The sequence below is a fragment of the Heterodontus francisci genome, chromosome 5 (genome assembly GCF_036365525.1).
Source record: "Heterodontus francisci isolate sHetFra1 chromosome 5, sHetFra1.hap1, whole genome shotgun sequence".
Taxonomy (NCBI): domain Eukaryota; kingdom Metazoa; phylum Chordata; class Chondrichthyes; order Heterodontiformes; family Heterodontidae; genus Heterodontus; species Heterodontus francisci.
This window is the reverse complement of record NC_090375.1, coordinates 178,488,701-178,501,310: the sequence shown is the minus strand read 5'-3', so window position 1 is coordinate 178,501,310 and position 12,610 is coordinate 178,488,701. Positions and strand designations below refer to the sequence as shown.

Below are 12,610 nucleotides of genomic sequence, written 5' to 3'. Positions count from 1 at the left end.
CTGAGGAATGCCAAGCAGCAAGTCAGCATGCTGAAGGAAGGTCATTTATTTTAATATAGTGGGTGAACTGACTGGAAAGCTCACTTTCTCTAAATGCAGGCATAAATACGGTAGAGAAGTCGCACCTTTGCACCAGCTGAGTGCAATCTCACTCTGGTTCCTAGCTTAAACAAAGTTACCAGCTCCAAAAACTCTGTGGTATCAGACTCATTTGGATTCAAGTTCTCTGAAGCGTACTGACCTTGAGTGAAGGTTTCACCTGGTTGCTATGTGTCATCAATATTATAAACATAGAGGAAGGATTGCCTCAGTTTACTCTTTTAAAACAGGGAGCAGGTGGGCACCAGTGTGATCCACAGCAACCACATCTGCTGTAAGTGTCTAAGGCTCGAGGAACTTTGGCTCAGAATAGATGAGCTGGAGGCCGAGCTAAGGACACTGCGATGCATCTGAGAGGGGGGAAGTTACCGGGACACTTTGTTCCAGAAGGCAGTCACACCCCTTAGGATAGGGTCATCTGATTTGGTCAGTGGTCAGGGACAGTGGGATGTGACTGCGAGTGAGACAGGTAAGGGGATCAAGAGGTAGAAGTGGAGGTGCCTCAGCCCTTGTAATTGTCCAACAGATTTTAGGTTCTTTCAGCTTGTATGGATGAGAGCCAGGGCTGCAGGGTGAATGAGTAAACTGACCATGGCACCATGGTACAGGAAACCATTCAAGTGGGAGGAGTAACTAGGAATGTAGTGGGAGTAGGAGATAGTATAGTCAGGAGGATAGACACAGTTCTCTGCAGCCCAGAGCAACAGTCCAGAAGGCTGTGTTGCCTGCCCGGTGCCAGGGTTCAGGACATCTGCTCGGGGCTGGAGAAGAACTTGCAATGGGAGGGGACGATCCTGTTGTCGTGGTCCACATGGGTACTAATGACATAGGTAGGACTAGAAAAGAGGTTCTGCATAGGGAGTATGAGCAGCTAAGGGCTAAATTAAAAAGCAGAACCTCTAAGGTAATAATCTCTGGATTATTACCTGAGCCACAAGCAAATTGGCATAGGGTAAATAAGATTAGGGAGATGAATGCATGGCTCAAAGACTGATGTGGGAGAAATGAGTTTTGATTCATAGGGATTCATAGCACCAGTACTGGGGGAAGTGGGAGCTATACCATTTGGACGGTCTTCGTCTGAACCATGCTGGATCCACTGTTTTGGTGAGTCATATAACAAGGGTGGTAGAGAGGACTTTAAATTAAATAGTGGGGGAAAGGGATCATGTGAGAAGAGATGTGGAAATCAAAGGGAAACAATGAGGTAATAGAGCAGGGTAATGATTTGGGTAATAATAACCAGAGTGTTGCAGGGACAAAGCATTCAAACTTAACAGATAAGGCCAGAGATTGCAGAAATGGTAAAAAGACAGAATTAAAGCTTTGTATCCAAATGTGTACAGCATTTATAACAGAATGGATGAATTGTTAGCACAGATAGAAATAAATATGTATGACCTGATAGCCATTACAGAGACATGGTTGCAAGGTGACCAAGGCTGGGACCTGAATATTGAATACTGATATTTGACATTTCAAAAAGACCAGAAGCTAGGAAAAGGTAGTAGGGTAGCTCTGTTAATTAAGGATGACATTAGTGCAGTAGTGAGGGATGACCTTAACTTGAAAGAGTAAGACATAGAATCAGTTTGGGTAGAGATAAGAAATAATAAAGGTAAAAGGTCATTTGTGGGAGTAGTTTATAGACCCCTAACAGTTATTATACTGTAGGACACAGAATACAGGAAAAAATAAATTGGAAATGTAAGAAATGAAACACAATAATCATGGGTTCATGGGTGAATTTAATCTACATGTAGATTGGGCAAATCAGATTGGCAAGGTAGCCTGAAAAATGAGTTCATCGAGTGTATTTGGAACAATTTCTAAGCACAGTATGTTCTAGAGCCAACCAGGGAGCAGGCTATTCTCAACCTGGTAATGTGCAATGAGGCAGGATTACTCAATAACTTCATGGTAAAGGAGCCTCTCGGCGACAATGATCATAACATGATAGAATTTTACATTCAGTTTGAAGGGGAGAAGTGTGGGTCTAAGACTAGTGTTTTAAACCTAAATAAAGGTAATTACAAGGGTATGAAGGCAGAGCTAGCTAACGTGAGCTGGTAAACTAGGTTAAAAGGTAGGACAGTAGAGATGTGGTGGCAGACTTTTAAGGAGATATTTAATAACTCTCAGCAAAGATTTATCCCAGTGAGAAAGAAAGACTCTTTGAGAAGGATACATCATCCATGGCTAAATAAGGAAGTTAGGGATAGTGTCAAATTGAATGAAACACTGTACAAATGTGCAAAGATTAGTGGTAGGTTAGAAGATTGGACAGATTTTAAGAACCAACAAAGAATGACAAAAAATAAATAAAGAGGGAGAAAGTAGAGTATGAAAAAGCTAGCTAGTAATATAAAAACAGATAGTAAGAGTTTCTATAAGTATTTAAATAGGAAAAGAGTAACTAAAGCTGGTGTTGGTCCTCCAGACAGTGAGTCTGAGGAATTGATAATGGAAAAGAAGGAAATGGTGGAGGTGTTGAACAGGTATTTTGTGCCTGTCTTCACTGTAGAAGTCTTAGAAAAGTTCCCAAAGACACTTGAAAATCAAGAGGTGAAAGGGAGGGAAGAACTTAAAACAATCACCATTACCAGGGAAAAAGTACTGGGAAAACTATTAGACCTAAAGACTGACAAGTCCACAGGATCAGATGGCCTGGATCCTAGGGTCTTAAAAGAAATGGCTGCAGAGATAGTAGAGGCTTTGGTTATAATCTTCCAAAATTCCTTAGATTCTGGAAGGGTCCCAACAGATTGGAAAATAGCAAATATAACAACTTTATTCAAGAAAGGAGGAAGACAGAAAACAGGAAAATATAGGCCAGTTAGGCTAACATCTGTCATAGGGAAAATGCTAGAATCTATTATTAAGGAATCTGTTATAGCAGGGTACTTAGAAAATCATAATGGGATCAGAGAGAGTCAACATGGTTTTGTGAAAGGGAAATCATGTTTAACTAATTTAGTAGAGTACTTTGATGAAGTAACAAGCAAGATGAATAAAAGGGAACCTGTAGATGTGGTGTACTTGAATTTCCAAAAGGTGCCATATCAAAGGTTACTACACAAGATAAGAGCACATGGTGTAGTGGGTAACATAATAGCATGGATAAAGGATTGGTTAGCTAACAGGAAGAAGAGATTAGGGGTAAATGGGTCATTTTCGAGTTGGCAAGCTGTAACTAGTAGAATGCCATAGGGATCAGTTGTCTACTTTGGCAGGAAGAATAGAAAATCTGTATACTATTTAAATAGAGTGAGATTGCAGAACTCGATGGTACAGAGGGATCTGGGTGTCCTGGTACATGAATCACAAAAGGTTATAATGCAGGTACAGCAAGTGATTAGGAAGGCAAATGGAATGTTGGCATTTATTGCAAGGGGAATCGTGTGTAAAAGTAGGGAAGTTTTACTACATCTGTACAGGGCCTTGGTGAGACCACATCTGGAGTACTGCATACAGTTTTGGTCTCCTTATTTAAAAAAAGGATATAATTGCATTAAAAGCAGTTCAGAGAAGGTTCACTCAACTCATTCCAGGGATGAAGGGTTTATCTTATGAAGAAAGGTTGAACAGGTTGGCCCCAAACCTGTTGGAGTTAAGAATGAGAGGTGATCTTATTGAAACATATAGGGCTGGATTTTACCAGGGCCCTGACGTCAGGGGTCGTGATGGGGGGGGCCTGGAAAATACCTCTGGGAGAGCCTCCCCATGGGTCTCGGCGTCGGGAAGGCCCTGCCTCATATTACCGGTGGCAGTGAGGCCTCGTGGCGGCGTCCCCCCCCCACCCCACCACTCTGCGATGGGAACATGATTAAAATATTATTAATTTATTTAGATTAATGAATAAATACTTACCTCGTCACGCCAGCCGTCCCGTTGTGATATTCCGGCAGGGTGCCGGAACTCCCGCACCTTCAAATCTCCGTTCGGAGATCTGAGGCAGAATGCTGGTTAGGAAGGGGGGAGCAGGTAGGTTTTCAGGGCGGGAGGGAGGAGAGCGCAGAAAGCCATTGTGATTGGTGGAGGGGATGGTGGGATGGAATTGAAGGTTAAAGGTTGTAAACTTTGGGGGTGAAAGTCAGGATCGCTAGTTAAATTTTTTTGGGGGGAGAGAGCAATTAATAAATTGTTTAATCACTGAGGGGGTGGGAGAGGAGATTGAAACTTTTATTAAATATTTCACTTTAATTTTATGTCCCCTATAACTTGAAAAATTGAAATGATTTGAAAGGGCTTGAAGCCTTTAAAAATGGTGCCGGCGCCTGCGCGGTGGCGCCGGATGCCATTGTCGGGGCTGGAGCACCTGCCCCCTCCACGTCATTGGGGCGGGCGGACCGCCCTGGCCATGTAAATGAGCCGCCGCTCTAAATATCGCGGCGGCTCCATGGAATAATTCCTGTGCATTCGCCCCACAGTTTGTGAAGCTCGCCACTGAGATCAGCAGCAAGCTGGAAAAATTCAGCCCATAAGATCCTGAGGGACTTGATAGAGTGGATACCGGGAGGATGTGGAGGAGTCTAGAACTAGGGGGGACAGTTTAAAAATAAGAGGTCTCCCTTTTAAGGCACAGATGAAGAGAAATGTTTTCTCTCAGAGGGTCATTAGTCTGTGGAATTCACTTCCCCAGAAAGCAGTGGAGACTGGGTCATTGAATTTATTCAAGGCTGAGTTAGATAGATTTTTGATAAACAAGAGATTCAAGGGTAATGGGGGTCAGGCAGGAAAGTGGAGTTGAGACCACAATCAGATCAGCCATGATCTTATCAAATGGTGGAGCAGGCTCAAAGGGCCGAATGGCCTACTCCTGCTCCTAACTCCTATGTTCCTATGTTCCTAAAGGAACTTGTAACGCTTCTCTTTTATATTGTGTTTATGATTTTTCTACAAATAGGCACCATAGGAAATCTTATCGCTATGTTTACCAAGTTGCTAACTCAGTGATTAGCGGAAATCTTTACTCACCCCTCAGCCTCACCTCAGAGCATCTAGTGCTGAATCAACAACAAAGCCAGTGTTATCAGTCACTCCTGAAACATCAGCCTATTGTAGGCAGTCACATTATTGATTCAGATAAGAGTTGGAATGCTAATTCTATCAGTACTGCCAGCAAAAGGATAATGGCAAGAATAATAACCAGTTCAAACCAAGCACTAGGGAGTACAGTCTGCTGCAGCAACTATGATTGTAGTTTATTACAGAAAATAGATGTTTTGAACGGAATTTGATGGATGCACGGCTGTAATTATAAAGCAGTAATCTCAGACTGTGGAGTTTGTAAAGATGGTTTTATTCACCTGGAATTCCAACAGGGGTTCTTCCAATCTCCCATTATATATTCAGTGGGAAATGGATAGAATCCATGCAAAAGCCAAAGAAAAGTCAAGCATACTGTTTCTGCAGATTTCCACCAACCTCCCTCTGGAAATTTGGGCAACCCGGTATAAATTCTCCCTGTTCTATCTTTCTCACTATTTTGTATTCTGTCAAATGTGTCAGATTTTGACAGCCAGGATTTTCTGTGTAGTTAAACCATGATCTCATCCGCACTTAATGATTAACAATCATAGAACATATATTTCCATTTCTCTCACCTTTTCTGTCCCCCAGACCTGAACCCAATCAGCCACGAGGATACGTTTTATACATTTATGTTCTGTGCACAGAGCTTCACACCACAGGAATTCGATTGGGAAAGCTAGTGGCATGTGCAGAATTTTACATCCATTCATTGTAAGGCGTGCAAATTCTTCAATTCGACCTTATGCTGCGGTACTATTTCGAGGATAGCCTTTAGCCAAATGACCATTCCTCATCTCAGGACCGTGACAGCGAGTTTCTAATATTTTAATGATGAGTTTCAATCCAGCCATGGCAAATAAAGAAAGAGCTTGCATTTATCTCGTGCTTTACAGCCAATGAAGTACTTTTGAAGCGTAGGCACTGTTGTAGTGTAGGAAACACAATAGTCAATTTGTATAAAGCAAGGACCCACAAAAAATAATGACCAGATAATCTGTTTTAGTGATGCTTGTTGAGGGATATATATTGGCCAGGACACTGGGAGAACACCCCTTCTTCATCAAAATTGTACCACTGGATCTTCTACATCCACTGAGAGGGCAGACGGGGCCGCGATTTAAAGTCTCATCCGAAAGACCGCACCTTCGAGAGTGCAGCACACCCGCAGTATCACACTGGAGTGCTAGCCCAGATTTTGTACTCAAGTCTTTGGGCCACCATGCCGCCGTGATCTCGCATGCGGCAGCTCATTACAATAGGAAGGGCGGCTGCCCTCCCCCCACCAATCACATGGCAGAGCAGCCTTGGCGACGCTGTCAACAGCATTGCCTGTTTCTGTGCGGGTGCTGGCGCCAGTTTGGCTTCCAGGCCTGTATTGACAGATGATAGTTGACCCCGTTCTCCCCTCAACTACAAACAAAAAAAATTTGCCCCGTTCCCCCCCAGTACACTGAAATTGCAGAGTCGACCCCTTTTCCCATTCCACTCCCCACAGCCCCCCCAACTGCACAAAATGCAGAGGTCACCCCTTCTCACCCCCCGCCACACGCTAAAAATGCAGCGTTGTCCCTCCTTCCCCCTCCCCCCCCCCCCCCGACCCACTGCACTAAAAATGCTCTGATCCCCCCTTAACCACCTCACTGTCACCAGCTTTCCCTGGACAAGAAAGTGAAGGTGCATGAGTGCTGCCTGTCGCACTGAAGATCCGGGAAGATCAGGCCCAGCAATCCCGGTGTCGGACTCCGTGGCAGGCCGCTGCCGGTGCGATCTTCCAGCCCCTGCCACCACGGAGCCTGACAAAATTTAGCCCCCTGAGGTGGGACTTGAACCCACAATGTTCTGATTCAGAGGTGAGAACGTTATCCCTGAGCCAGTGGTAAAAACCCAACTGGGTTGCTAATGTCCTTTAGGGAAGGGGACTTACCATCCTTACCCAGTTTGACTTAGAGGTGACTCGTCCCAAACTGATGTGCTTGTTTTTTGCCAGGCAAACCACTTAGGTGTAACAAACTGCTGGAACGAAAAGGATCAAACCAGATGAAGCACTCTGATGTGACTGAAGCATCAAATCAGGATCCATGTCACCATTGTCATTGGGTCAAAATCCTGGAACTCCCTTCCTGACAACACCATACCGACTGGTTCAAGAGGATGGTCCACCACCATCATCTCAGGGACAACTAGGGATGGGCAATATATGTTGGCCTTGCCAGCGATGCCCTTATCTCAAGACTTAAAAAGGAAACAGTTCAGCGTCAACCTGTTCTCAAGCGAGATACGCACAAGTTCATTTGTCAAGAGGGCTCCAGTAATCAGGAGACAAAACCCTGGCTGCTTTTCCTCTCCCTGTCCAGGATGCTGAGGCATATTGAAAGCCTACCCACTGCCCCCTCAGCTGTGATAAAGTAATTCAGTACTGAATTGAACCTGAGACCTTCTTATTCTGTAAACCTCAGTGTCACACTCAATGTGCCTTTAACAAATGACCATTTTTCACTTTATAGACACAAATGAAAGTGGATTGTAATTCTTGATTTTATTTTTCTTCTGAAAATATAACTTACAGCTGTTTATCCAAAATAGCCTGGAGACAACAGGGAAGTAGAGACTAATGTGCTCCGAATCACAGACCCGACATCCCACAGCAACCTGCCCCAATACCTTCATCAGCACTCACTCTTTAAACAACTCTCAAAAACACAAGCAGAAAACAACAAAATAATTTTTAAATGAATCACAGTTCTTTGTAATTGTTTAACTGGCCAGCATACATTTCACATGGTGCCAGAGATAGGAGATTATCATTCCATCAATACAGGCTGGACTCAAACCCAAGTTTCAAAGGGAAATACAAATCTTCTAAGCTGGTGTAACACTTAAATGTGTATTTCCCTCATTGTGTGAAATTAATCCTTTTACTTTTTGGTTTATAAAATATATACTTTGCTTTACCGACTGTATTTATTCTGCATATAAATACTGATTTTAAGCATTCCTGTTTTTACTGTATGATGAGATGGGAATACTGATTCTCCAATATTATTGATTCGACATGGACGCAGGGTGAATTTTCAGCCAGTTTATATTTTTGCCTCACGTATTTCTGTTACTATGCCCAATAGTATTCCCACCCATTATAATGATGCGTTAAAGCAATCTACTTGAAGCTCCATTATGGAGGGACTGACTTTCTTCTCACCCTTTCCTGTCAGAGTACAAGCTATGCAAAATGCAACCTGACTGAACACATCTGCACCTGCTCGTATTTATGGGATCAGGTCATTTATATGTGCCAGGTGGCCTAATGCTTATAATGGGGCATATGCCCATTAAGGGGAGGATGTCAAAGACCTACAGCATCTATAGCAGCCTAGAAATTCAATGGTGTTTTGTGGAGGCCATGTGCTAATAATCTGCAGAAGTTGTTACTAGTGCAGATGAAATCCATGCTACCGGCCCATTTTAAGGACCTGTGCACGCAGCCAGTGCTACCTATGCTGTTCATTGGCTGCACGTTTCTCGGGGTGAGGAGGGGTTGCAATATTGGGAGGCACCCATGCTACATAAAGGTACCCAGCTCCTCTTAAAGGATTCTCAGTCATTGAATATATTCAAAACAGAGGTTGATAGATTTTTGGGTAGTAAGGGAATTAAGGGATATGGGAATGGTGTGGGCAGGTGGGGTTGAAGTAGAAGATCAGCCATGATCTTGTTGAGTGGTGGAGCAGGCTCGAAGGACTGAATGGCCTACTCCAGCTCCTATTTCTTCTATTCTTATGTTATCTTCTAGGTGCAGCGAGGCTGCAAGAAGTGCTGTGAAAAACTGCCAAGTGAAACACTGAAATGGCTGAAACAGGGAAAGAGTGGGCAGCAGGGTTCTCAAATGCTGCACTGGAGGCCTTGGTGCTGGAAGTGGAGAGGAGGAGCAAAGTCCTTTATTCCCCAGGGGGCAGGAAGCCCTCGAGGCTGGCAATAGGGAATTAATAGAAGAAAATCACCAATGAGGTCCACGCTAAGACCATTGCTCTCAGGTGATGGATACAGTGCAAGAAGAAGTTCAATGATTTGACTGGTGTTATCAAGGTAAGACCACTGTTCAAGTGCCTTCTTATCACAGCTGAACCACTCACAACCACATTCATTGCAGCACTCATGTCAATCCCCTCCCCCAGTAACATGCACTCTGCACCAAACAGAGAAGTACACCACAATATTCTTTACCTCATCCTCTCACACTCAGCACTATTACAACATTCACACCCGCAACGCACATCTCACACACACACTAGCAGCTATTTAACCATGACAGCCATATTCCCCAATCATCTTGCAAGACTCTCACTAACACACGTCCCCAGAAAAAGATAATGCATGACACCAGGCAGCGGGCATCAAGGGACCTAGCGTGTTAATATACCTTGTTCCCCATTGAAGGGACCATGCTGACAGTGATGGGATGGGACAGAATGAAAACTGTGGCCACTGGTGATGCTGGAGGACTCGCCGAGCAGGGTTTCTTTCCGTCTCATTCTTCTTGTCCTTTCTGACTTGTCCCTCACCCCACACACTCTGCATGAGAAGCTACAAATGCTTCAAACACACATTTCTTCCTCTCTGCTCTCCCGCACACCACAAGCTAACCCTTTGGCTGTTTGTCATTTCAGCTCCTCAGAATGTGGAAGTCCTGCGGCCAGCGGAAGACTAGGATGGCAGTGATTATGAAGATGTACCGTCACTTGATCTAACTCTTTCAGCCACCAGCACAGATACCAACACCACATGAACATTAGGGGTTAGATTAGATGAAGAATCTACAAGTGCGGACCCAAGTGTGCTGCGGCTACGTCAGAGGGAATAGGATGCCACAGGTGCCAGCTCACCGCAGAGTAAGCTCACATACTAGCTCTGCTGTAAAGGACTCAGATGAAGGCTCTGAGGGCCTAGCTGAATAAAGAAGACTGATGGGCATGGAACAAGAAATTCTTGGTGCATTAAGACAACCTGCCAGCAAGCTTGTGCATAAAGTTACAGAGCATGGAGATGTCCAGTTCCATCTTATGTCTGGAATTCATACAGAGCATGGAGACCATTCTTTCCAACAAGGAGAGCTCCTAGAGCAGGACAGTAACATCCACCATGACAGAGCCTCTCCTGAGAGCTCAGACAGCTGGCAACGCTTTTTACAGGAACTTCAAGCATACCCACTTTCAGCTTGAATGGAAGCAGGTTGGGGTGGGTGGGCAAGTAACCTGCTCTCGAGACACGGGTCAGTTTTTAAATATTTTAATTTGACTGTACATCTCAAATTTTAACAGACTTTTATATTTAATGGCTGCTGGCCAGATTGCCAGGGCTTGAAAAACTCACAGCTGAAGTGATGCAAGAGGAGACACATTCAGCAGCTAAGTAACTTTCCAGCACTGCCTGTGGACCAGGAGGAGCAGGACTGCTTCCACCCAGCAACCCTCCCCAAACTAACCTCCCTCCTCCGCACAATCCAAAGCCCCCCCCCCACGCAACCCATCAAATGATTTGAAGTCCCCAAGATCTCCCTTGAACCATGATCTTCCCCCGACTCATGATCTTCCCCAACTAAGAGTGTCTTCAAATCACCGCCCCTCCCCCCACTCCCCACCCACTGTAATCTCTCCCGGACCCAAGATCTCTTCAACACTCCTCCCCCACCACAATATGTCCGCAAGCCACCATCTCTTCAATCCCCCACAATATCTCCCAACCCATCCTCCTCTTACTCTTCAACCTCCCCGCGATTTCTCCCCTGACCCAGCTTCTCTTCAGTCCCCTGCGAACTGTCCCGACTCATGATCTCCCCCCGATCCGTGATCTTCCTCTCCCTCTTTACCACCTCTCCACTTCTTGGCTGCAGCCTTCCAGCACAGGCCTTCCCTCCTGACAGCCAGTCAACATCTTAACCTTATTGGCTGCCAGCAGGATTACAAATGAGGTCCTCCATTAAATTCAGCAGATCCTCCATTTCTGGGTTTTCTGGCTGTTACAAACCCACCCCCCACCACCCCCGTTCCTGCTCCCACCCTGTCTCCCTTTAAATATCAGGGCCCTTGTTCCTCAGTGAAGTTGAGATGGGAGAAGTACTCCTGAAGATCTGCCAAGAAGCACCTAAAGATTAGAGGGATGGGCTTAAACTCTTTTTCCACCACTCCTACCAAAGGTCTCTCCATGAAAGGCATCAAGATATTCCACCCCCAATGACAGTCTCAGACAAGGGAACAAGTCCCTGAGGAGGTTGCACCTGGGACCAATTTATTGCTGCTCCTTGCTCGCTGTGCGCAGCACACAACATTATTTCAAAGCAAGCCAATATTCCAGGAACCACACTGTTCAGCCATAATATCTCTATACTTCATCATTAATAAAATGTTTGTGCCCGAACCAAAGTGGATGAAACTGAGTACATGTTAATAAAGCAAATAAAATAACCCAGCCTAGCAGCTATAAAATCCAGACAATCAGCATGTGCAGCATTAGAAAGATTCCACCAAATGTACATACAATCTCCCATTAAAATTAAATAAGATAGAGTGACATACGCCAAAGTACTGCAAGCACCAAAACGAATAGCATTCAAATCATGGTTATACTGGGTCAGCTCTGATTGCCTATATATGTTTTCCACATGTTAAATGGACACTACCCTAGAGCTGTATTATTCCATTATTATTGACAGGAAAAAGAATGGGAGAGAGGGGGTCAGAAAATGAATCTCACGGATAACCTCTGGCAAGGATTTAAAGAAAATGACACTCATGCAGAAACCCAGGATAATTTAGTTAACAATCAACCAAGTCTGGAAAACTGCTCGGAAGTGTAACGCCATGCACTTCACAGTCAACAGCGTGTTAACAGAAGGAAGACATCACTTTGGGAGTAAAAATTAACCTTCACCAGTTGACAAATGGCAATACGCGTGACCATTAACATCCTTTGAGCATTGGTGACTGACACTTGCTATGCTTGTGTTACAGCTAACTTCATTTCAGAGTGACTTAATATATTAGTATGTGAGTACTGATTTGACATGGCATACTGATATTAATATGACCTCTATGATTTGGCATGTATGTTCTCATATTACAGGTATGTAACAATTTTACATGTATATTCTAATTTTACAGTAAAAATTGATTTTCTGCCTCTGCACTCAGAGAAATTACAGCACCCATTTGACTCATTATGCCTGTTAACTGTTCAGTTTGTGCTGTCAACTCTAATCCCATTTCCCTCCAGCCTTTTAAATTCTTTCTTTCCAAATACTTATCCAATTCTTTTTAAATTAGATTTTTAAAAAAGGCCCACAGCTGAAACATCACCTATCCTTTTCTCAACACAGAAGCTGACTGACCTCTTCAGTGTTTCGAGCATTTCCTGTTGTTGGCTCTGATTTCCAGCAGCTGAATTGTTTTTCTTTTTCTTTATCCCTGTTAAATTATGTTATATT

The 12,610-nt window shown here is 44.1% G+C and overlaps 1 long non-coding RNA gene across 1 annotated transcript in view; it reads left to right on the top strand.

The window, feature by feature from the left end:
• The window catches only part of LOC137369647 (uncharacterized), a 78,200-nt gene extending 65,957 nt beyond the window's left edge, over window positions 1–12,243 (top strand). Inside the window, exons 3-4 of the long non-coding RNA XR_010974991.1 lie at window positions 8,924–9,216; window positions 9,798–12,243. This is a non-coding gene — a long non-coding RNA (uncharacterized lncRNA). The remainder of the gene's footprint in view (window positions 1–8,923; window positions 9,217–9,797) is intronic.
• Window positions 12,244–12,610: the final 367 nt, after the last annotated feature.